Source organism: Hippocampus zosterae, chromosome 1 (assembly GCF_025434085.1).
Source record: "Hippocampus zosterae strain Florida chromosome 1, ASM2543408v3, whole genome shotgun sequence".
NCBI classification, from domain to species: Eukaryota; Metazoa; Chordata; class Actinopteri; order Syngnathiformes; family Syngnathidae; genus Hippocampus; species Hippocampus zosterae.
Window position 1 is genome coordinate 9,030,717 of NC_067451.1, and position 23,574 is coordinate 9,054,290.

The 23,574-nt window shown below is 40.3% G+C and overlaps 1 protein-coding gene across 2 annotated transcripts in view; it reads left to right on the forward strand.

Moving 5' to 3' along the window:
• The window catches only part of LOC127600338 (protocadherin-1-like), a 110,958-nt gene that overhangs the window by 16,384 nt on the left and 71,000 nt on the right, over positions 1-23,574 (forward strand). The window lies entirely within an intron of this gene.

Consider the following 23,574-nt stretch of genomic DNA (forward strand, 5'->3'; position numbering starts at 1 on the left):
AAAAAAGAAAGTTTGGACGGCCCTCCAGTCGATGGTCGTCACAATCACCCGAGCTCCCAAGAAGTCAAATCGTTTGCACAGACTCTCGGTGGGTAATGTTGGCCTTCTTTTATTACCCACGGTGCCTTGTTCTAGTTAATGTCCTCACCGTGTGCGTGTTATGTGTGTGAGAGAAAAGTTGTTCTTGGCCTCATGTCCACGGGAGGCTGTCAAAAGTCCAACAAAAATAAGAACGGACAATCAAATAGAGACCACATAAGGATAAAAAAAGGGTAGATAAAGAAAGAAATTACTTGAACTTCTTTGGAATGTTGGCCTTTAAGGTGAGATTTCAGGTTGAGCCTAAAATGCACAAGAACCTTTTACAGGTAAACTTTATTTACTCATAGGCCTTTCAGTTAGTCTCCCAGTCTTATTGATGCAACCTGCGAATGACATTTAAAGCTCAGCAGCCAGCTCCTCATTAAAAAACATAAAGTGACTGAAACGTCAACAGTTGAACATTCAAAGTTTCCACAACGGCAAATCAAGCTGACCTTTTCCAGGAAGTGGTTCAGTTTTTTAAAAAAAGCTTGACAACGTTCTCATAAATTTTGACCAATATGCCACAAGAGTGACATCGACCCGTTGACATTGAGTGAAAGGCGTCTTTATTCTCACATCTTGTAGATACTTTGCACGACATGATACAAGTACATATTCCTGATGTTGTGTGCGTTTCACTGTTTGATCCTGATCTGCCGTTGGTGTTGACGACACATGCACGCACGGGCAAACCAAAGATCTGCTCACACACACACACACACACACACACAAACACACGCTTGACACCGTAGGTATCAAACTCCAAGATCGAGGAGCGGAGTTTGACACTCTGTCCTTTGCACTCATTTTAAATTAGTTTTCCCAATGTTCTTCTTCCTCTTCTTGTTCTCTGCCTGAACTTCATGTACATACAATGTTTGTATCGTTCTTTATTTGTTGTTGTTGTTGTTGTTTTTTAAATTGAGTTAAAAGCATACTTCATTTCAATAAACATGCTTCAATGTGATTGCTTGTGGCGCTCTCTGTGCTTTCACTCATTGCTTGATTATGATGAGGATGATGGTGAGGAGGAGGAGGAGGAGGAGGAGGAGGAAGATGACGACAGTGATGCTGGAAATGGTGGAGGTGATGTTTCCATTTTCATCCTTTACAGGTGGAAATGTTTTGCATATCGGAATAGCATTAAAACATTAACTTTAAAATAAAAAAAAAACCTAAAAATTGTTATTAGTGAATAGGGGGGAAAGAGATAAAGAAACATTTTATCTCTGTAAGTGTCACGCTTTCATGTCATATCAAACACACAGAAACTCGTCACCGTTTTGCCATAGCAATGGTTAAGTGTTGAAGCAGGAAGGACCATGTCTGCTTGCTCATGTGGCATCCATGTGTGTGTGTGTGTGTGTGTGTGTGTGTGTGGACTCAAGCACACACACACATATGACAGTTATAGCATGGCCGCATGTCCTTTTCAGGTGTGTGTGAAGCCACTTCAAGATGACACACTAGCAGAAGTTTTGACAAAACGTGCTTGTTCTTACTTTATAAAATAAATTACATGCTACCTTTTCCACTGCATGGTACCTACTTGGCATTGGCAAAAGTAGATGGTGGGATTTCTAGTACCTGGTTTTAAGTGTGCCTAGCAGATACCACCTGGGATGTGTGTCTCATAGCTCTAACACTTTGCTTCCAAGAAGATCTTTATGCCATAGAACTGCTACCCTGAACCCTAGAACCAAATTCTCCTTACACCATGACAAAAGTCAACATCACACCTTGGAACTTGCTTCAGCTTACACAGTAGACCCAATTTTAAAAGCACATGCTAATCTTAGCTTAACCTGTTGCTACACCCCCAGTCTCCTATTGGAAAAAATGCCAAACAAACTCTTGATCTCCATTTATGTTTGTTATGTCTCCTGCGACCGATGCATTCAATGTGGTATGTCATCTCAGTTTCATGCAGACAAAAGTCCTGTCAAGAGGCACAAGCGGGAACTTATTACCATGACGCTAGTCAAGTGTTGTTTGACTTCATGTTGGAACGTGTTTCATTGACAGCTGGTGGTGGTGGGCTGAGCTACGTATGTGTGTGTGTGTGTTGGGTGGGTGGGTTGAGCATCCACAATGGCATCTTTATGCGACTCACTTCCCATTCCAACTGTGACACAACACAAAACAAACATTCCACAATTCTCTACGTAGAAAAAAAGCATTCTGAAACACATCGTCATAAAGTACCACCGCACGATTAAAATGAAAATAAAGTAAAAATACTCCCCCTTCAAAGGCTGCATTACTAACATTAGCCATGAACCAACGTGTGAAGCACAAAAAAAACTTGCATTCACGAAACAACACTTTCTTGCATCCGAGAACCAACTTCACAGCCAAGAACCCACTGCATTAGAACCAACAGCATACCTAAAAGACACCCAAGAACCAATGACACCTTGCTCCCTAGAACCAACCTTATAACCGAAAGTCGAATACACTTTTCACCCTAGAACCATCAATGCCTTACATGCTAAGACTAACCTTACAGACTTGAAGCTTTGCACCTTACCTCCTAGAGCTCAGAACCAACAACGCTTCACAGTCTTCACATCTTCACACACAACCATAAACCCTAGACCCAGCAACGCATTAAGCCTTAAAACCAAGACCTACAACATCTTATACCTTAGACCCAGTACACCTCACACCCTAAAACTGACCTTACATCCAAAAATCCAATACACCTTACACCCTTGACCCACTGACACCTTACATTTCAAATATGCCTTTGTGTACATGTGTGAGAGTGCATTTGTGTGTGCGTGAGTGTGTGTTTGTGCATGTGTGTGTGTGTGTGTGTGTGTGCGTGTATTGCCACCTGCTCCAAACAACACAAGCGAAGTGGAACAGAAATCCGCCTGAGGCACGTGCACACGCAAACACACACACACACACACACACACACACACACATGCTTGAGGATTTTACAATTTCACAATGTCATCTGTCAGTCTTTTACAAGGTTTTCACGCTCTTTTATTAGCAACATGCTAATGTAGTAGTTCCAAATTTACATACATTGATTTGAACACAATATGTCACGTAATGTTAGCTGCCACCCTGAATCGGTTGCCAGCCAATCGCAGGGCACACAGAAACGAACAACCACTCACACTCACACTCACAGCTAGGGACAATTTTGAGTGCCCAATCAGGCTGCCACGCATGTTTTTGGAATGTGGAAGGAAACCGTAGGACCCGGAGAAAACCCACGCAAAGACAGGAAGAAAATGCAAACTCCGCACAGGAAGGCCGGAGTTGGAATTGAACCTTTACCTCTGCACTGTGAAGCCGAAGTGCTAACCACTCGACTACCGGGCCGCCCTAACCTGATACAATTCATCGTAAAAGAAATTACCAGTATGGGATTGAAATGAGAAAGTCTTCAAAGCTATGTTTAAAAAAAAAAAATGCATTTGTGTGTGTGTGTGTGTGTGTGTGTGTGTGTGCGCATGCATATGTGTGTGTACTCACAGTGATGTGAAACCTAGTGGACCACATAAGTACCAAGAAAAACAAGTTTGCATTTTAGTCAATGTCAAAAGTAAGTAAAAAGTATTGGACCCCTCGAGGGTACCAAACAAGTTAGCGTGTGTGTTGATATCGGTGTTAGCAGGTGTTAGCCGTCTGCGGAGGTGGAGGAGGTCAGTGCACCGGCGTACTTGTAGGTGGGGTTAAGGGTTGGAAGCGGGCCAGCTGCTCCCTGTGCGTGTGCAGGAGGACACACAAGCAACAACTACATGCAAGAACCCAAGTAAAAATAACAAGAACAAAAGAACTCGGACTACTTTGTACTGTGCATCACATGAAGGGTAGTTTCTTCAGTGTTGCTTTCAGTTTGTCAGATGCTAACATGCCCCAGCGACAGCTAGTTAGTCATAATCTTCAAAAAAAATCATCTTTTTTTCAAGATGTAATTCATAAATTGTATGCTAAGTAGTAGCGATAGTTTACAAATTACTCGTGCTATTTGTAGCTGTACTAGCAACTGGCAAAAGTAAGGCAAAAAGCAAAAGTGCTAAAAGTCAAGCAAAAAAAACAACAAGGTGTGATTCACAAATCTGAATTCTTAGTTTAATCTTGATTTCTTCACCGAAATTCACCAAAACAAAAAACACTGAAAAAAAGCATTTAAATAAGTTCCATCGCAGCTTTATTTGATTTTGTCTTTATACAATCTTTGTTTTATTTTGAAGTTTCAGTTCAGACAACAAAAATCTGGCATGTCATAATTTTTGTTCATCTTGGTACATAGTGTAACATGTCCTACATCGTCCTTCAATTGGTTCTTCAGCATTCACCAGTAGGAAGTGCCCTCCTACTTATGACGACGGACTGGACATGGCGTGCACAAACAAACAAACAATACATGTAGCATTTCAACTCATGATACCTTTTTTTTTAACTGCCAAGCTAGTAGCTGATTAGCAAATGTGATTAGTAAACAAGTTTTTGACATCAAGTTCCATTGGGAGAATAGACATTCCATACTGCCGTCTCCCCACCATGAGGGAAAGTGGGCTCCATTGTCTCCTTTTTTCTTTTTATTCTTTGCCTTTTCTGAGCAAAGAACAAATTCACACGCCTCCGCCGACATGACTTTGACAGCGGTTTGTCCCGCCTCTCCGACAGACCTGTGCTGATGGATCGAATCTTGACGAAATCATAAGATGACTGGGTGGGCCCTGGTCGGTGATGGACTTGTGTGACATATCACCCGGTGCAGGACACACAACGTTATTTATCTGGTACGATAGTTTGAGAAGGCCATCAGTGTTGTAGTCTAGATCACAACAAATGAGGCCTAAGCATGATCAAAACTAGATAATATTTAGATTTTGAAGTCTTTGGGAGTCAAGACAAAGAAAAGAAAAAAAATACAAAAAATATAAATAAACAGAACAAAATGCAATTTTTTAAATTACGGTTGCATCCAAAATAAAAACTGCTTTAAAAAAAAAAGTTTTTGAAATAGTGCAATGAAAGTAATTTCGTAGCACTCAAGGTGACTTCCTTCTGCGTTTTTCACTGATCACAGTAGTACCGCGCTGGTCTTGATCAAGAATCCACCCTGTCCTAAACAGTAGTATCAGTAGTTGTCGTCGCTGTGTAGTCTGGTTCTGCAAGGACTCAGAACCACTGACTTACATTTAAAACATACAAAAAATTAATTCATTTCCAACAGTCTAATATCTCGGCATACGACACATATGAGCAATATCTACTGTTATTCTTTAACCTAACACATTTCATCATCACCACTCTCTGTCTTCACAAATGACATTTTTGATTCTTATTAGTTGGTCAGTGCTCAGCCAATCTGATGAGGTGCAGCCAATCGTATTGCAGCAGGGTGTGTCCTGCTCAGTTGGATTCATAAACAGGCAGGTGACTTAAAAGGACATGATTGAAAATTCACTTTCAAGGTGGACTTTTCAAGCTAAAGTGGACACTGTCAGGACTGATCAGTCAACACTGCAGTTGCCTGGCAGGTTTATTTCAACCCGGAAAAGGATTTATTCGCCACGTCCGCAGCTGCAAACAGCTAGCTAGCTAACACTCACTACCCAACACTAGCTAGCTCTCAGGGGCAAAAGAGGACTGATTTTGTCTATAAATAATAAACATCTCTGGTGAGTACCATGGGTTTTAATTAAAGTTTTTATGTTTTTGTCACGTCATTAGATAAATTGTGATGGTGAACTTTTTTTGTAGGCTAGAGGTTTGGACTTGGGGATGATGTATTGGAAGGTAAAGGTTTAGCTGTTTAACTTGCACAACTACTTCAGGAAGTTGGCACCACACCTGGAAAAAAAGTTCAACATCACATTAATAATTGTTAAAAAAAATGTTTTAAGCAGATATGTTTTGTGTTTTAATACAATAAGTTTCATGATATGTCATGGTAATATCTCACCTGCATAATGTGAGAGTCACCATCACCTGAGAAAGAAGTTTTTTGTTTTTTTTAACAGGAAAAAAAACCTCTATTAATATAATTTTAAAAACTGGTTTTCAAATGGAAAAAAATGATTTTTTTAGAAATAAAAGGGTTAAAATAAATAGTAAATAAAATAGTCATAATCACATGAGGTTTAATCATAATTTTGGAAGGAAAAAAATAGCAATCCTCTGAAAATACACTTGTTGGAAAGTGGCCTATTTTGAGAGAAAACAAACACTTTCCTGTTGGTTTGAGCTGAAAGACTTATTTGGTGCTCTCACATGGCAACCCATAGAACTCTGCTGCTTTCTCCACCGACACAGTCATTATTTTGTTTTCGCAACGCGTCCCCATGCTTAAAGTCATTTTAGCTGCAGGCTAATGGTGATAAAGCATGGATTGACCAAGCGAGCGAGCGAGCAACTCCACCAGTAACAAATTTGGCAGCAGTTGCGGTCACGCTAACCTACTAACAGGCGAATGACACAGTAAAATCAGCTGCTTCCACGCATACTTTTTCTGAGTTAAAAACAGAAACAGTGGCAAAACAGTGCATTATTTATTTCTTTTGGTATTTTTTTTCTTTTTTTGTGATTGACAGATTGTCATATTTACCTTCCTTACTGATTGTTGGTTTTTTTTAGTTTTTTTTACAATGTAATATTAAACAAAAAAAATACATTCAAAAATATATTAGCTCTATTTGGTCATTTAGGTGAACAAAAAGACACATTTTCTCAATGTTTGCCTTCTGCAACGCAATTTAAAGCATTTTTCAGTACAAAACAAACATTTTGGGGCGACTTTACTCTGTTTGACTGCGATAGCCCCATGCACGGGGAAAATTTTAAGACTTAAAAAAAGTTTCTTCCCACATGCCATCAGTCTCCCGAACAAATGACATCATTATCTGTTCCCCCCCGGCCCCTCGTTTCATATTTTTCTCCTTCGCATGAATGTTTACACTGTGCAATATCCCTGGAATCTGCAATCGTTGTATGGTCCAATGCCTGCATCTTTGCATTTTTTAATGGGTTATATTTGATTTCCTGTTTGCCGGCTGACATTACGCAAAGCTGGCAAGCATTAGCACACCAGCATGTTACACACAGGATTAGTTAGCAGAAGCATTTAAGGAGCACTTTAGCCCGCTCTTAACATTTGCCCGTGCATCAACATCTGTTCTGCTAATCCTAGATTTGACCTCGCATCTTCATCTTTCTTTTCTTTTTTTTCATTTTTCTTCTTTTCCTGATTTGAAATTCGAAATCATTTGAGGAGCTGCCACTCAAGGCGCTCCAAAATCAAAATGAGGAATCGGCATAACCAAGACAAAGGAAGGAAGAGAGGAGGGGAACAGAAAAAATGTGGGTAAATGTCGGGATTAGCATCTGGCCGTAATCTGTCAGAAGGTTAGCGCAGGATTGAGGTCGCCTTTTAACTCACACGTTCGCGTCACTCACAGAACTTTCACACTTGCGCAATGAAGTCAGATTTGCATTTTTCAAAGTCAATTGCCATTTTATAAGAATCAAATTGCATTTTTCCAGTGAAAAAGAAACAATTGGGAAGACTATATAGGCAGATTTTACTTTTGTGAGATGAGCGGGGGGCGAGGGGGTTCCCATTTTAAACATTTCAATTAAAAATATTCTATTTTAAAAAGTTTTTAAATATTGTCATATATTTATTATCGTTATTACGATTACGCCCATTTTATAGGGATAAGTGTAAATCACTATTTTGAGAAAAGTCTATCTATCTATCTATCTATCTATATGTATATATATATACACAAAACACACACATATTGAAAAACTGTTACTTGTTAGTTATGAAAGCAAGGTTTAATTTTGCAAGAATATTTTTTTTTCAAGAAAAATGTGTACTTTGTACAATATTAATTTGAAGTCTGGCATCCAAACAAGTAAATCCAAATAAGCAAAGAAGGAAAGAAGACATTGAAAAAGTCTGGGATTAGCGTCCGAGTGTAATCTGCTCCAAAAATTAGCAAAGGATTGAGGTCACAGTTTCCTGTCACTTCTCCTTCTTCTTCCTCTTTTGTTGATCGAGACCCCCCCAGCCCCCCACCCCCCTGCCAAGGTTTCGTGTGCGATTGCACACTAAATCCTCAACGCAGGCTGTCAAACACAAATAAAAAAAAAACAAAACGTGTGCTGTTTGTTTGTCTGTGCCCGCGTGTGTTGCGTGTACACGTGCAATTTGTAAATTCAGGCAACAAAATGATCATCCATGAATGCTTGGAATAGGAAAGCAACTAGAAAGAAGAAAAACAAGACCATCCACATTTAATTGTCAAACGACAAAAAAAAGTCTTGGTTAACGAGTTAAACGAGAATGCTTACAAGAAGCGTTGAGGAAAAAAAAACACCAAAAATAATTTTACAAGAAAAAAATTGCACTTTTTTTTTCTCCGAAAGGATTTTCTTTCTACAATTCAGTTTTTAAAATGTTATTTTACTCAGGGATTCTTATGACAGAAGAAAAAATCTAAATATTTAAATTTTTGTATTTTTCAAGAGAACATTTTTAGGGGGAAAAAACTGATTTTTTTTTTCAAAAAAAATTCTGATGAGTTTTATTAAACTCAATTTTTGACGGAATCTAAAGGCATTATTCTAAGAATAACTTTGTTTTTTTTCTAACATGTATTATATAATCTTATGAGAATTTAATTGTACTTCAAATGCATTTTTTAAAAATATTTTTTCAAAGGTAGTTTCATTAGTGAGGAACTTTTTACAAAGAAGATTTTAAGGACAATTTATGATTTTTAAGTTGACCTCCACAAGAAAAAGTTTCTTAACTTTCCAGAATAAAATCATACTTTTCAGAATGAAGTGTATGACTAGATTGTCTTTTTTTTTTTTAAACTAACAAAAAAAAAAAACATGGGTCATCTTTTAATGGCTTGTCATTTGACACGTTATCTTTTTTCCATGAGAAACCTCTGCGAATTTTTGGACAATTTTTGTTGTTGTTTTGTTTTATCTGTGGGACCCGAAGTGTTCGCGATGTACAAAAGGTGATGACAGGGACCCTGAAATGTTGACGATTGAAACACTGACCGCCGCAGCCGTTACTGCGGAGACGTTCACAGAGAGGGCGTGTCGTGGCAGACATGTCAGACACACACACACACACACACACATTGAGTTAGCAAACAGCCTGGGGTGACTACGTGTCGCTGTGACGACAGTTTAAAAGCTTCCTTCACGCTTCCCTGCTTCGCTCAGCGATGTGTTTGCTGCAAGGCATTCTGGGTAGTTTGTTTGGAAAGATAAGCTTGTTGGGATGTTTGGGTTTTGGGTTTGAGGAATGTGAATATTTACCCATTGCGGCAGTTAGCTCCAGATGGCTTTCTAATGCTATGTACACGAACGGCAATGTGTGTCAGTTTGCGTATTACCTAAATTATCAATTACGAAGCGACTACACATTTGTCGGAACAAAAATGGCCCCAGTGTCTTATTATTGTGTGCAGCCCAAGATGGCTACCGAGAGGAATGTCAGCAACTAGCAAAATATGGCGTTGGCGTAAGATGATATCCACGTGTAAGTTATCAATGAGCCTTGTCAGTCAGCGCAAGATGGGTATCGAGGGCCAAGTTAGCAACTAGACCAACTGCCTCAGTTCACATTAAATGATTACCTCAGGCTAAATTGCTACTAATGACTTTGAGTGGAAAGATGAGGTTTGGGTTTGAGGAATATGAATCTTTGTCTAATGTCAGCGTCAAAGTCAAAATGGTTCATGAAAAAATTTAACAATTACAAAAATAAATAAATACAACATTTTACAACATTTTAAAAAATACATTTGAAAACAATGAAAATAAGATGAGTGAAAACATGCTTTGTTTTCCTCTTTTTCGATGCATGAGCTTTTGGGGTTTGTTTTAGATCGATTTATATCAGTATTGCTGTCAGTCATGCAATACTTGCACTGAACCAATACAGGACTCCATCTATTAAAAAAACTAATAAAACCTCATCAGAAACAACGCATACCCCCCCCTCCCCCCCTAAAAAAGAATAGCAACTAACAAACCTGTGCTAAAAACTAATTAAAACTAATTGAAAAAAAACAACAACAAAACAAACGGTGGGTTCAATTCCTGTCTGAAGGTTGCATGTTCCCCCAGGTGACCGCATGGGTTTTCCTCCCACATCCCAAAAACGTGCACAGTAGCTTAATTGCTAACTCTAAAATTGTCCATAGGTGTGATTATGAGCGCAAATGGTTGTTTGTCTATGTTTGCGTTGGATAACTCTCTCAGCCAATTAGCACGGCTGGCAAATTTAATCAATTAATACAGTACAGCTAAATTAGCAAGTAGCACATCGTGTCAGTTGGCGTGGAAAGGGTTATGTTAGAAACTAGCCAACTATTTAAAAAAACAAAAAACAAAAAAAATAACATCTAACATTCATCTTCCGAGCCGCTTGATCCTCACTAGGGTGGTGGGGGGCGCTGGAGCCTACCCCAGCCGTCTTCGGGCAGTAGGCGGGGGACACCCTGAATCGGTTGCCAGCCAATCACAGGGCACACAGAAACGAACAACCATTCGCACTCACACTCACACCTAGGGACAATTTAGAGTGTTCAATCAGCCTGCCACGCATGTTTTTGGAATGTGGGAGGAAACCGGAGCACCCGGAGAAAACCCACGCAGGCCCGGGGAGAACATGCAAACTCCACACAGGGAGCCCGGAGCTGGAATCGAACCCGGTACCTCTGCACTGTGAAGCCGACGTGCTAACCACTGGACTACCAGGCCGCCTAACATCTAACATTTATTTCGTAAAGTCTCTGCGTGCAAGAGGACGAGACCCTCATTTACCCCATCCGCCCCTCGCCCCCGCCCACCACTACTTGTATCAATCAATGGCCATGTTTGCTGGCCTCACACTTCACTGACTGACTGACCCAATTATATTTGTGTGCGGGGAGTGAGCGTGTTCATCCTTGCTGGATTTTCATTTCACAATGCTTAAACGCGAGCTTGTTAAGCGTTGTCCTTTTCTCCGTCAAATGCTAGCGAAGCGTCTTTCATCTTGTTTCGATATCCCGTTCAGCACCACGCGTGAAAGGTCAAACGCACAAGAGGACCTAAAGTCTTTCGAGCGGTCCCAAAAAAACATTAGCGGTGCCATTTTGGCTCCACCTGGAAACAATTTTGTGACAAACGGTTTTACCTTGTTTTATGGATGTAACTGCTGTGACCAGGCTAACAATTTCAGGCTGAAGAGCTCACTGTCACCCATTTTGGCCACTTAGTGTCAGTCACGTTAATGCTGTGAAGCTACCTCTGACCTCAGTGTACTTTTTCAACCACCATAACAAATCGTGACACAAAAATATCAATAATTAGTCAGTTACCACATCTATGCAAACAGAAAGCACAATCAAATGACTTCATTTTAGGTGAGTTAGCGTCAGTCATGATAACTGAGTAAATAGAAAATTTGTAACTCAACTACAGTGTTTCTTTTTTGGGAAATTCATTCCCTGTAGCTAGCTCGTTTGTCGAAGCAACATGAAATTTGGTAAAAGTGTATCATGAATAGACCCACCAAAAAAATCTCAAGACGTCTGCCAGTTTTGCTCAAAGTGGCCCTTTTAGGTTGTCTCAGTTGCATGTAACTGGATAAAACACCAACCAACAAAAAAAAAAAAAAAAACATAAAACGGCACGCAAAGCCAACTTGACCTACTGTGGTTAGGAAACATGTTCTTGAATAAAATAGACCCACAAAGACTTGATCCTTGAAGCCCCTCCCAAAATGACAAAGGAAAACTGCCATTTCACTTTCGAAGTGGATATTTTAATGGTAATTTTCAGTAATGTTTCCACCTTTTTAGATGTTTTAATTTAAATAATTTAATTTAAATTCTGCCTCCAAATCGAGTTTAATATACCAACATGACACTCGGCAGAATAGGCCCACCAAAAACTCTCAAGAAGCCATAACACTGTAAGCCTGACATATTGGGTTGAAGCAGACATTTTAAAGCTTGTTTATTGTGATCCTTACAACGCAACCCAGAAGTTTTTTTTTTTTTAAATTCAGGCTCCAAATTTGGTTTGACTTGGCAACAATAACATTTGGTAGACATGTCTAGCAGAAGTGGACCCACAAAAACAACTCATGAAGCCATACCCCAAAACACACTGGAAGTCTGCCATTTTGCTTTAAATTGGACAACGCAGGCTTGCTTGACTTTTGCCCGAATGTTAGTTAAAATGTATTATTCAGCCCCCGACACTTTTTGTCTGATTGCTGCTAACCACACACACTCAACAGATTGAAAATGCAAAATTGCAAATAATTTGAGTTTGGGTCATTGCACGTGGGCGAAGCACAGTGGCATAGTTTGATGACTCGCCACGAAATAACAGTCTGCGCAGTGCCAGGATCCATTCATCACAGATCGCAGCTTTAATTGCTTTCCCTTTTTTTTTTTTCTTCTTGATGCTGAGAGGGATATTGAAGCACCAAGGCCGTTTCACCCACGTTCATCTACATCTTTTTTTGCTTGGACGCAAAGTAAAGTCGCAAACAAGCACTTTTCATTTGCATTCTGTTTGTTGCACCCTGTGCGAGAGACTCGCATTTGCAGGTTCAAACGCTTGCACGGCAACAACAAGTAGAAAACATTTACAGGGCTTGACTCGACTAACCTCAAAATCCCGCTTTGACCCTCTTTGGCAGGCATGCGCGTGTATGTGCGTTCATGTGTGCGTGTGTGTCATCTGTTGTCTCTCGTGACTCCTTTTGTTTTATTGCCGCGGTATGCACTGTGTCATCACTTAGTGCCTGACAGGCAGACGACTGACAATTGACAGGATGTGGAGACGCATGTGCTCAAGTGCGTGTGTGTGTGTGTGTGTAAATGTGTTTATTCAGGATGGTCTCACTGCCTCAAAAGCACTTCAAGAGGAACAAACAAATCATGTTTTTTTTTTTTTGGTCCATTTCCCAGGATGCCTTTTCAGCTCTAACGTTAATTGGCTGATTCCTGTATGTTGCATAATTTGTTAATGCCCAAGAGATGTAAAAAGTTCCCAGATTAAAGTTGGATGTTGGAGAGCTTGTTTTATTGGAGAGCAAGGTTTAAAGTAACCACTTCAAAGAGAATTGCATTCTATATTGTTTAGTTTTTTTTTTTTTTTTTTGCCATCGCAAAAGACACGAACGAAGTATTTACAGATGAATATATCAAATGATGTAGTTGGTTGCGATGTAGGAACCAAAAAACCAAACCGTATTTTTCGCATTATAAGGCGCACCTAAAAGCATTCAATTCTCTCAAAAGCCGACAGTGCGCCTTTTGATCCGATGCACCATTTATGTGGAACAATATTCTGATTTCTTGGACGTAGTATTTTGAATGTTCTGTATAGCGCTTTGTTATACCTGCAGCAGTTGTGAAAGCGCTATATAAATAAAGCTCTACTGCACTGTATTTTCTTTTGTGTAGATCCATCTTGTGGCTGCATAACGCACCAGCAGCCATTATTGTAGCTTCTAGCTTATGCGCCTTTTAATGATGCGGTGCGCCTTATATATGAAAACAGTTCTAAAACAGGCCATTGATTGAAGTTGCGCCTTATACACCGCAGCACCTTATAGTGGGAAAATACAGTCGTTAAGTGTTTACTGACGAAATAATTAGAGATATGGAAAGTCCTTCAAAGATCTTTCATTTGACATGTGACTCAATGTGGTGTGTTGCGTATACATAGATTTCTTTCTTTTTTTTTTTTTGGTGACTTGTATATGTCGAGTTAATGCAGTGGTTCTCAATTATTTTCTGTCATGCCCCCCCCAAGGAAGAGGTAAACGTCTCCGCCCCCCCCCCCCCCGCACGGCTATAAATAGTTTTATTTGTCTATAAAATTGTTATAAGTACACCTTTGCATCACACTGTAATCTTATTAATGTATAAAAGAATAAAAAAGACATATGGACCAACTTACAACAAAGTATAGCTTTAGTAACTGGAACAGAAAAGGTTTAAAGTGCATCTGAAATTTGAAAATAATATTGAATCCTTAATTTAACAAAGAAAACGTTAACCAGTAAAACAAACGTATATAAAAGAATTTGTGCTTTTTTATTTGTAATCAAAGATGATGTCTGGATTAATGGCGAAAATGAGCACATTTTGCAATGCGCAGCTTTTCAAAGTGAGGTTTGAAGCAGGACACAGCAACTCTCGGCTCCTGCTCAATGTGTAGCGGGACCTGTGTCATTAGTTTACAGAAGTAGCAGTCACAAAGCGGCATGGTCTTTGGCAATATTTGGCAAGTTTTCGCAGAAAAAAACTCAAGCAGCTTATCAGCGTGATTGTGGTATATTTTCTTTATTAAGTGACTCCTAAATTTATTTGGCTTCATGCTGTCCGCTACCAAAATTTTTAGACAAAGTAAGCACATCGATCTTCCCTCGTCTGCCACTGCAGGCTCATTGAAGCCAAGCTCTATATACGCCTCATCATATTTCCTCCCTGAGAAGCTCCACTGCCCCCTAATGTAGTGGAGGTGCAACTGCACGTGGTTTTAGGACAGTAAAAAAAATAAAAAAGCATGTTCCCGAGGTCAAACGCCCCCCCCCCTCCCCATCAGGAGTTTCACTATTTGAGAAACACTGATTTAATGGAAATTTTGAATCGGGGTCTCAAACTGCGTTCCCTGTCGGAGGGGAAACATCTAAAACATGAAGGAAAGCGGCCCTCGAGGACCGGAGCTTGAACCCTTTTAGATTCTAAAAGTTGAAGCTGAGCCCTTTTGAAAAATGTTTCAGCTTTGTATTTTACAATTGACAATGTGTCCACTAAGTATGGTGACAATTGGATACAAATTGTTGCAACATTTCATGATTTTTGTGTTTGACCTTGACTTTATGCTCGTACCGTTCCTGTTCGGCGTGTCCAAAAGCCCTCACGCCAAAAAAGTAATGATTTGATTGGACTTTTTATTAGATCTCCCATAAGGAATGTGGGGACGATAAAGTGTTTTGATGCTGATTTGTAAGTGGGAGAAAACTCTGTTGAAAAAAATTAAATCGATCCCTGTATGACTTATAACTTGGCCAACAGTGTTGACAAGCGGGTTAAGAGGACAAACATGGCCGACTCTGCTTTCTGGGTTACTTTGGACACATCCCTCACACGTGTCCGAACACTCTTTGGAAGAGTGTTTGGAGCCTCCGGGGGCAATCGGGGTATTGATCGGTGTGTGCGTGTGTGTGTGTGTGTGTGTGTGTGTGTGTGTGTGTGTTAGACAGCAAAGTGTGTTGTTGGTAGCTGATTACATACACATAGAGTGCAGGTTGTTGTGTGGGTTTGAGCGATTGTCGATGGCGCTGGCGGCATTGGCGGAGAAATTCACACACACACACACACACACTCGCAGCCAGACACACACACGAAGCATGCTGTCACAGATAAATGATCGGCCCGCAGCTTGTTGGCAGAAAATTCCGTTCTATTTTCCACTTGGGGGGTCGTGCGAAGAATCGTTATGTTCACGTTGGCGTGCAGGCCACAAAACTTGATTGCCTTTGAACTATCCTAGTTTAGTGGCCCTCAACTTTAAATTGGTGTTTTTATTTATTTATTTGAATATATTGTGTGATTTTTTTTAAATTATATCGGTTCTGTATTTTAAAAATGCTGTTACTGCTGTAGTTTTGTCTTTTAAAATACTTTTCAATTGTCATATTTGATTTTTTTTAATTCATTTATTTTCTGGTTTGCTCACAGTTTTATGTTGTAATTGTGTTTTTCTTTGTTCATTTTTTATTTAGCATGTTATTTGGCAATTCTTATTTTTTAAACAATAACAGTATGAGTATTCACAATTTGAGTACTCGAAGGAGGTACCCAATGTCAGATTTTCTTTGCCTTAAGTATCGGCGGCTAGGATCGGCAGTTTCCACAAGTGCGAGACACTCAAAAATAGTGCTGGTATCGGCTCGATACCGATGCTTGGTTTTCCCTAATTTGTTGTATTTTATCTGTATTTTCAACCCTTATATTATCTCCATATAAAAAAAAGATTTATTTATTTGATGTTAGAGAGGCTTTTACTGTGAAAGTGTAATCTGAGATGCTGGCGAGTTCAAAAGCCTTCAAACGTGTGCGACCAAAGCAAGTTTACTGACTGGCAGCAAATTGAATCAAAGTCTTCCTGCCAGGGGTCAAAGGTGAGCCTCACGCACATGGTGCTGGTTATCCTCTGGTTACTGCAGCAACCAGGTGGAGGCTGATTGATGAGGCTCTTTTTATCCCGCTAATGGTCAGGAAGTGACCACCCGCAACCTCTGAACTCAGTCACACAGGCACACTACCACACGGCACAGCGTGCTAGAATAACAACACACACACGCACGCACAGCTACTCACTTTCATCTTTTCCTCCCACCACTGTTTTTATTTATTTTTTTATTTTTTGCCGGCACTTTTGCTGCTCTGACCGGTAATATCATGCAGGACTAAAGATGCCGATTGGCGCCATACAGACTGAATACATCGTGTGATTGGATGACTTTGCCTCTTTTCTGTTGGTTGAATCCAGAGTCGGCTTCTGGTTTATTGGTTCAGAGGATTTTCTATTTGACACAGGTTGTCAGGGAGGACCACACAAATATGCAACAGTAGCCGAAATGGTGGGTTTTGAATCCTTTAGTTGGGAAAATTGTTGGTGTTACACCCTGAAGGAACGGGGTTGTGTTAAGCATTTTCAAATGGGAAAAATGTGGATGTTGAAACAATCCAGGAACCGTGTTGATGTCGAACCCTTTCATTGGGAAAAGTGTGGGTGCTATGCGCAAATGTGAAATTGTCTGTATTGAACCTTTATTGGGAAAATGTGCACAGGGAAAGTGTGGGTGCTACGCAGGGTTACAATAGTTTGGGGATTTTAACTACAATGGGTTTTTATTTAATTTTGACTTTTATTTCAAGTTCGGTTAGTTTTAATCTGTTTTTTAAGAAAGTTTATTTTCTTTTTGAAAAGGCTGCATTTTAGTTTTTATTCGTTTTAGTGTTAGTTTTTGTATTTTTATTTTTACGTGTTCAGTTTTTGTCAAGTTCAAAAAGAAAAAAAAGTCCCTAAATCTTGTCAACAACAATTCTGAAATGACTGTTTACCTTGCCGAATACCCCAACAAATACTTTCAAAATGAACCCCTGCAAGCTTAATTCATGATTTTTAATCAACAAAGAAAATGAAGGTCATCTTCGCAACATTATAGTTAATTTTGTGAAAGTACAATGTAGTTTAATTTAGTTTTCTTTATTTTTAAGTGTTTTTATTTCATTTGAAAATAATTCATTTTTTTCTCGTTGTAGTTTTCATTAACTGCGATGCCCCAAGGGAGGAGTGTTTGTTGATGCCCTGTCAATTTGGACACGTTGCTCACAAATAGAGAGGTGGAGCTGAATTGAAACAATAAATAAAATGGTAAAAATGAACAAATATCAATAATGAAGCTCAGGTAATTGCCAAATCAACTGCTGGCTAATTAGCTCCTTTCAACTCGAAAGTGGAAGTGTGCAAATAAATTAGTGTAATTATAGTGTGTGTGTCACATTTGACCGATTACCTAATTAGACAAAAGCACAACTGAATGAAAGAAAAGACATTATGAATCTGAAGTGTGAATGATGAGAGAAACATGAGCAGGAGTCTGTCTAAGTTAGATATAACATTATTATTCTGATTATGATTGTTTTTATTGAACAAATTGTCCCTTAAATGTCCTGCAAGCTGAAGACAACTGCTTGCTCTAATGAGGCACCAGGAAAGGCTGCAGGGGCAAAGGTCACACTTTTGTGGATACCTGTCTGCGGCCCAAGGGGTGAAAGGTCGTCAGGCATTGCACAACAGAGACAACACAGACGGATTTGTCTCTTTTTGCCTTTTGGGTTTTTTTTTTTTTTTTTTTTTTACATCAGAAGCAATACAAGTCAAAATTAACACCACACACATTTGGAAATATTTTCATGGATTCCAAATAATTTGTGTGCTGGGAAAAGGGCGCCGTCATACTCCGCACGGATGTGTGCTGTTCGGATGATGTGGGATACCCGGCGGCGAGGAGAGGACAAACCAGCTTCCTGCTGCGTGTGGTGATGTTTGAGCACAAAGTGACACGATGGCGTTCAGCTCCGACCCTCAAAACGCTCGCCGAGCTGACCGACAAGGTCACGCAAACAGGAAACCGCATGGAAATGGCGACCACATGCGTTCGCCGCACTCATTTACTTAGCAACTGCTTATATTGACCTCAGTGACTTCTTCGCTGACTTTCTCTTCATTTCGCTAGCGAGCCAGCTCAAGTCCGTTGGAAAAAATATATATCTCAGCTTGAACTGGTTGAGTGCTTTGCGCAGTCCCCCAACACAGCGTATGATTGGCCGTTTCCATTATTATTGTTTTTTTGGGAGGGGAAACGGAAAAAAAAAGTAAACAACTTTACAACACTTCTACTGTCAAGAAATATGAATTTCCGACATGGCACATCCTGTGAGATAAGGATAAAGTTGCTTTGATTTTAAACAAAAAACAAACAAACAACAAAACAAAGATGGCCATTTTTCTTATCGGAATATCAGTAAATAATACCAAACTCCGTGGATTATAAATTGCCTGGGAGGATTTATTTTCTGGACCACGAAGCGGTGTGTTGCAGTTTGGGAGTAATTCAACAGCAATCAGTTAGAAAAATGTGGGTGTCGGACAAACGAGTGGCTGCGGCCGCCGGAGGTCAGAAAAAAGAAAAGAAAAAAGAAAAGGTAGACTTTTGTGCCACAGACGTGGAAATGTCTGCTCCCCCCCAGTGCCTAAGTTAACCAAATGGCTCCTTTTGTGCTTGGGCATTTGTTTCTCAACAGGAGATCCCCCACCTCCCCCTCCTACAATCGTCCGTTTAGAAAAACAACAACAGTCACAGCTTTTACACCCCTCGCTTTGTGAAGACTACATCTAAATCGTAACATTGGTCATTTTGAATGTATACATAACAATGGGAACGCGTATGCATTGAATAGTTGCTGCTTTTCATTGAAGGGGGTGAACAGGTGAAGCAGCAGGGGAGCAACTCATCTTCATCACCCTCCTCTACCTCCTCAACAGGGGAGGACACGGGCTACAAGAAGAAAAAAAAAAAGAAAGAAAAGTGGCCGAACAGAAAGAAGCAGCTTTACGAGTTTCTCCTTTCAGGGGGGTAGGAAGAGGCCAACTGTGAACAATGGAGCTTCACTCGAAAGCACACACCTAAAAGACTCTGCGCCGTACCGGGGACTTACCCGACCGACTTGATCCATCTATTCCCACCACTTATCAAGTCGCGATTATACAACGCATCGATATTGTACAAAAAAAAAGGCAATTTGACAGCACACATCTGCGGCCTGGGCATCATATGGAGGAGTCCAAACCAATCAGAGGATGGAAAAATGCCGACGTAATTGAAAGCCGGCGCGCAGGCCCCAATTTTGCTTGGCGATTGTTGAAAGAAGCAGTCCCGTTGTGGAAATAGTTGACGTTACGTGGGCCAGAAAAAAATATATATACTGTATGATGAAGGAACTGGCAGATTAGATTGAAGTGGGAACACAGAAAATCACAAATCTGATTGGACAAAAAGAATCGAAAGCACCGGATGCAGTGCAGCCATGAATCCAATTTCATGAAAGAAATAGGAGAATTTAGCTTGTAAACATGTGTGAGAGAGAGAGAGAGAGAGAGAGAGAGAGAGAGAGAGAGAGAGAGAGAGAGAGAGAGAGAGAGAGAGAGAGAGAGAGAGAGAGAGAGAGAGAGAGAGAGAGAGAGAGAGAGAGAGAGAGAGAGAGAGAGAGAGAGAGAGAGAGAGAGAGAGAGAGAGAGAGAGAGAGAGAGAGAGAGAGAGAGAGAGAGAGAGAGAGAGAGAGAGAGAGAGAGAGAGAGAGAGAGAGAGAGAGAGAGAGAGAGAGAGAGAGAGAGAGAGAGAGAGAGATAATGGCTGATGCCCACAGAAATACTTTTTTTGTTGACAAGCATGGCATCTGCCTTTGTTTACATTCAAACAAGGAATGTTTCACACACACATGCTCACAAATACCCCCCCCCACACTCCCAACACATACACAGTCCCCAAAGACAAAAACAAACCAGCAATTTTCCCAATTTTTAACAGTTCTTTTTTGTTTTGTTTTTTTGAACTCCACTTTTGCCAAATGCAAATTGAAAAAGAGTAGAACCGAGGTTTTCGTGATAAATCCGTTTCAAGAAAGTCTGACTCAAATCAAATCATACAAAATTCAAAGCGATATTTCTCATAGGAAGCAATGTAAAGCCGAGTAATCTCTTCCAGACATGGAAAAAAACGAACAAAAATACAATTGCTATAATTTTAACTACAGAATCAGTGTGAAATAATTAAGTGGATATATAGTTTTATTTTTTTTTTAACAAAAAGTGTTAACTTGCAAATGTATTGTTATATGCAGGAAAAATGCTAAAAAAATTAAATATTTTTTTTGTTTGCCCATGTGAGAGTCAAAACCCCGTGGGCATCGTGGGAAAATGTTTTTAGCATTCATCCCACAGTTGCTTTTGAACATATTTAAATCGTCAGGATTTGAAAAGTTGTTTATTTGGACAATTATATTTTGAAACCTATCGGCCGTTAGCAGCCACACAGTCGTCCCTATTCACAGTTTTGATGCTCAGGCCATCTGGTGGAAGGAACTTAAGGACCTTTATTTCCACAAAAGTAGTCCTTTGCTGCCATTTTATGACACTTACCAGCAATTACCAACCATTTTGATGGCGCCTCAATGATTTGTGGATTTTGTTTTTGCTTTTCCAAGTAGGCTTAGTCCCTTACCACAATGAATGACGGAAGTGTAATGTTGATGCAAAAAATAGCTTCTCTATTTATGGAAAGACGATATTTGAGGAAAAAAAAAAACCCCGGAATCGATAAAAAAGAAAAAGCCGAACCGTTTGATAGGTTGACATCACGTGTAGTGTGTACAATGGTATGTGATGTTTGCCTCATTCTTCAAAGTTTCTTGTTCTCTTTCTCTCACACACACATACACGTATAAAAAACAAACAAAATAACACCCTATACGCATGCACAAACACTGCCTGATTGTCGGTCCCCCGTCTTATTTTAGCCGTTCGATCCTCGCAGCTTATGGCGGAGTCAGTAGAACCCTCCGTTCGCCTTTGGACATCTTGTCTGAATTTGATTCCCACATCCCCTGCCAGGCCACAAGATTTCCTCCTCTTCATCAGCATCATCTTCCTGTTCCCGTTCCTGTTCCTGCGGTGTGTCTGAGATGAGAAAGGCTCTCAGGTTTAATATTAGCCAGTATTTATTGTGGGCAGGTTACAGTTGAGCGCATATATCCAGAAACGGCTCGAGTTCCTCTGCTGGGAGATGGCAGGTTTGTTTTGTGTTCACGCTTTGTTTGGTTTAATTTTAGTTGGGTTTCAGAGTGGAACCGCTCTGGTTGATGAATAGATTGAGTATGAGCGCGGAGACGCATTTTGCAACATTTTCTTGGAGGAAATAAAAAAAATGGAATTCCCAACTTTTAAAAGGAAGTTATTTCAAGAATCGCCACGCTCACGGAAGAACAACCAATCAGAGACGGAATGCGTGACTGACAAGGTCATTTTCCGTGCAGCCTCGTGACCTGTTAGCTTTGCCGAAACTATTTTGGAAAATTCACATGGGCCTGACTAGGTAGTTGGTCAGCCAATATTAGCCCTTTATAAAATGTGGTTAATTTATATACTGTGTGTTATTTTTCTTTCCATGATAATAACCGCACCTGATTAAAAATCTGCAACAGCCATAAAATTTGTACACAAACCCACCGACAGACACTACCCAAACTTTCTCAGACCTTTGCTGTCACGCGAGGCAAATTCGCAGATGACCGGGGTCACACTGCAAGGATGGCTTTATGGCACCTGTTCCCAATTTCTTGTCAAACTCAAATCTGCTTACCTTGGCTCAATCCCTCCTTCATACAGCCACGTTTCTTCATTTTCACTCTCTCTCATTCCCTCTTGCTCTCTTTCTCACCGTCTCTTGATCTCTCCCAGCAAGCCAGCCAACCAGTCGGCTCCTCCCGCGGCTCTAAAATCGTGTTGTTCCAACTGCAAATGAGTGCTGATGAGTATCCAGTATGAGGAAAATCTATTGACAGCATGATGCTCGTCAGTAACGATCCATAAATAAACCGGATTATGTTAAAAGTGATGAGTTAAATGTTTGGGGAAATAAGTAGTGGCTTATACTCCAGAAATTACGGTAAACGACTGATTAATAGTTATTTGAACTTGCATCGAGCTAAATAAAAACAACCAAACACATAAATCAAAACCAACTTTTGATACATAACATTGCCATGAAAACAATGACAGATAATTGAACAAATAGTTTTCTTTCTTTCAGATGCAAATGATATGCCGATATGCCAAACCACCATAGTGTCGCGTCAAGTACGGGCAAGGAGGATGTCCACCATGTCAGATTTGCCTTAAACATGGCAGGTATTGGCCACCCTTGCGAGTAGTTGATACTGTGAAAAAGGGCCGGTTTGCTGGCCACAACTTTTTTGCCTGCTCTTTCCTTTGTGACTCATAACTATATTTTTACAGAACATTCTATTCCAGTTTGTGACTCGGAAGCCATTTTGTGGGTCATTTTTATAACCTCAATAAAAATGACAGTACATCCACAACGTGTCTACTGCCACGAACACGGAAGGGAATTTTGTTGTCTTTTATACTTTGGATTGGTGTGTGTGTGTGTCAGTGTGTGGCACGCACTCCCTCTCAAACACACACACACCAATATACTGCCATATTGCTACCATTTTATACATGCATCCTTTTATCTGTCAGAAGGTAGTGAGGCAGAACAGCTTCTGTGTGTTTGTGTGTGTGTGTGTGTGTGTGTGTGCGTGCGTGCATGCATGTGTGCGCATGCGCCATATCACTTCTCTCACACAAACACAGACACACACACACACACACACAAAATTAATTTGGGTTGGCTGCTTTTTTTCAGCCGCGTGTGCATGTGTGCGCGAGCTACCGTCAATACTAATTTAGTGCGGGAGAAAACAAATGTATTTAATCCCTGCTTTTCTTGTCCTGTTTCCCTCTTTACTCCCTCGCTCCCTCCCTCCGCTACCTCCCGCGAGTTGCCTTTTTCCTCTACTGCCCCCCACACACACACACACTTTGACCCATCGCCGGGATGATAGCCATTAGCGGTGCAAAGGGAATTTTAATGTAACGCTGGCCTTGGCGCAAGCGGAATGAGCGTATAAAACAAACTGATGGTTAGAAGGAGGAAGAGGATGTATCCTTTGCATGCAAGCATCATGCACACACATGAACACACATTCGCACAAAGAGCTTCTTTATTTTTTTCGATCACCTAAGAATTAGAAAACACCCATCTGTTTTCGAATAAAAGTA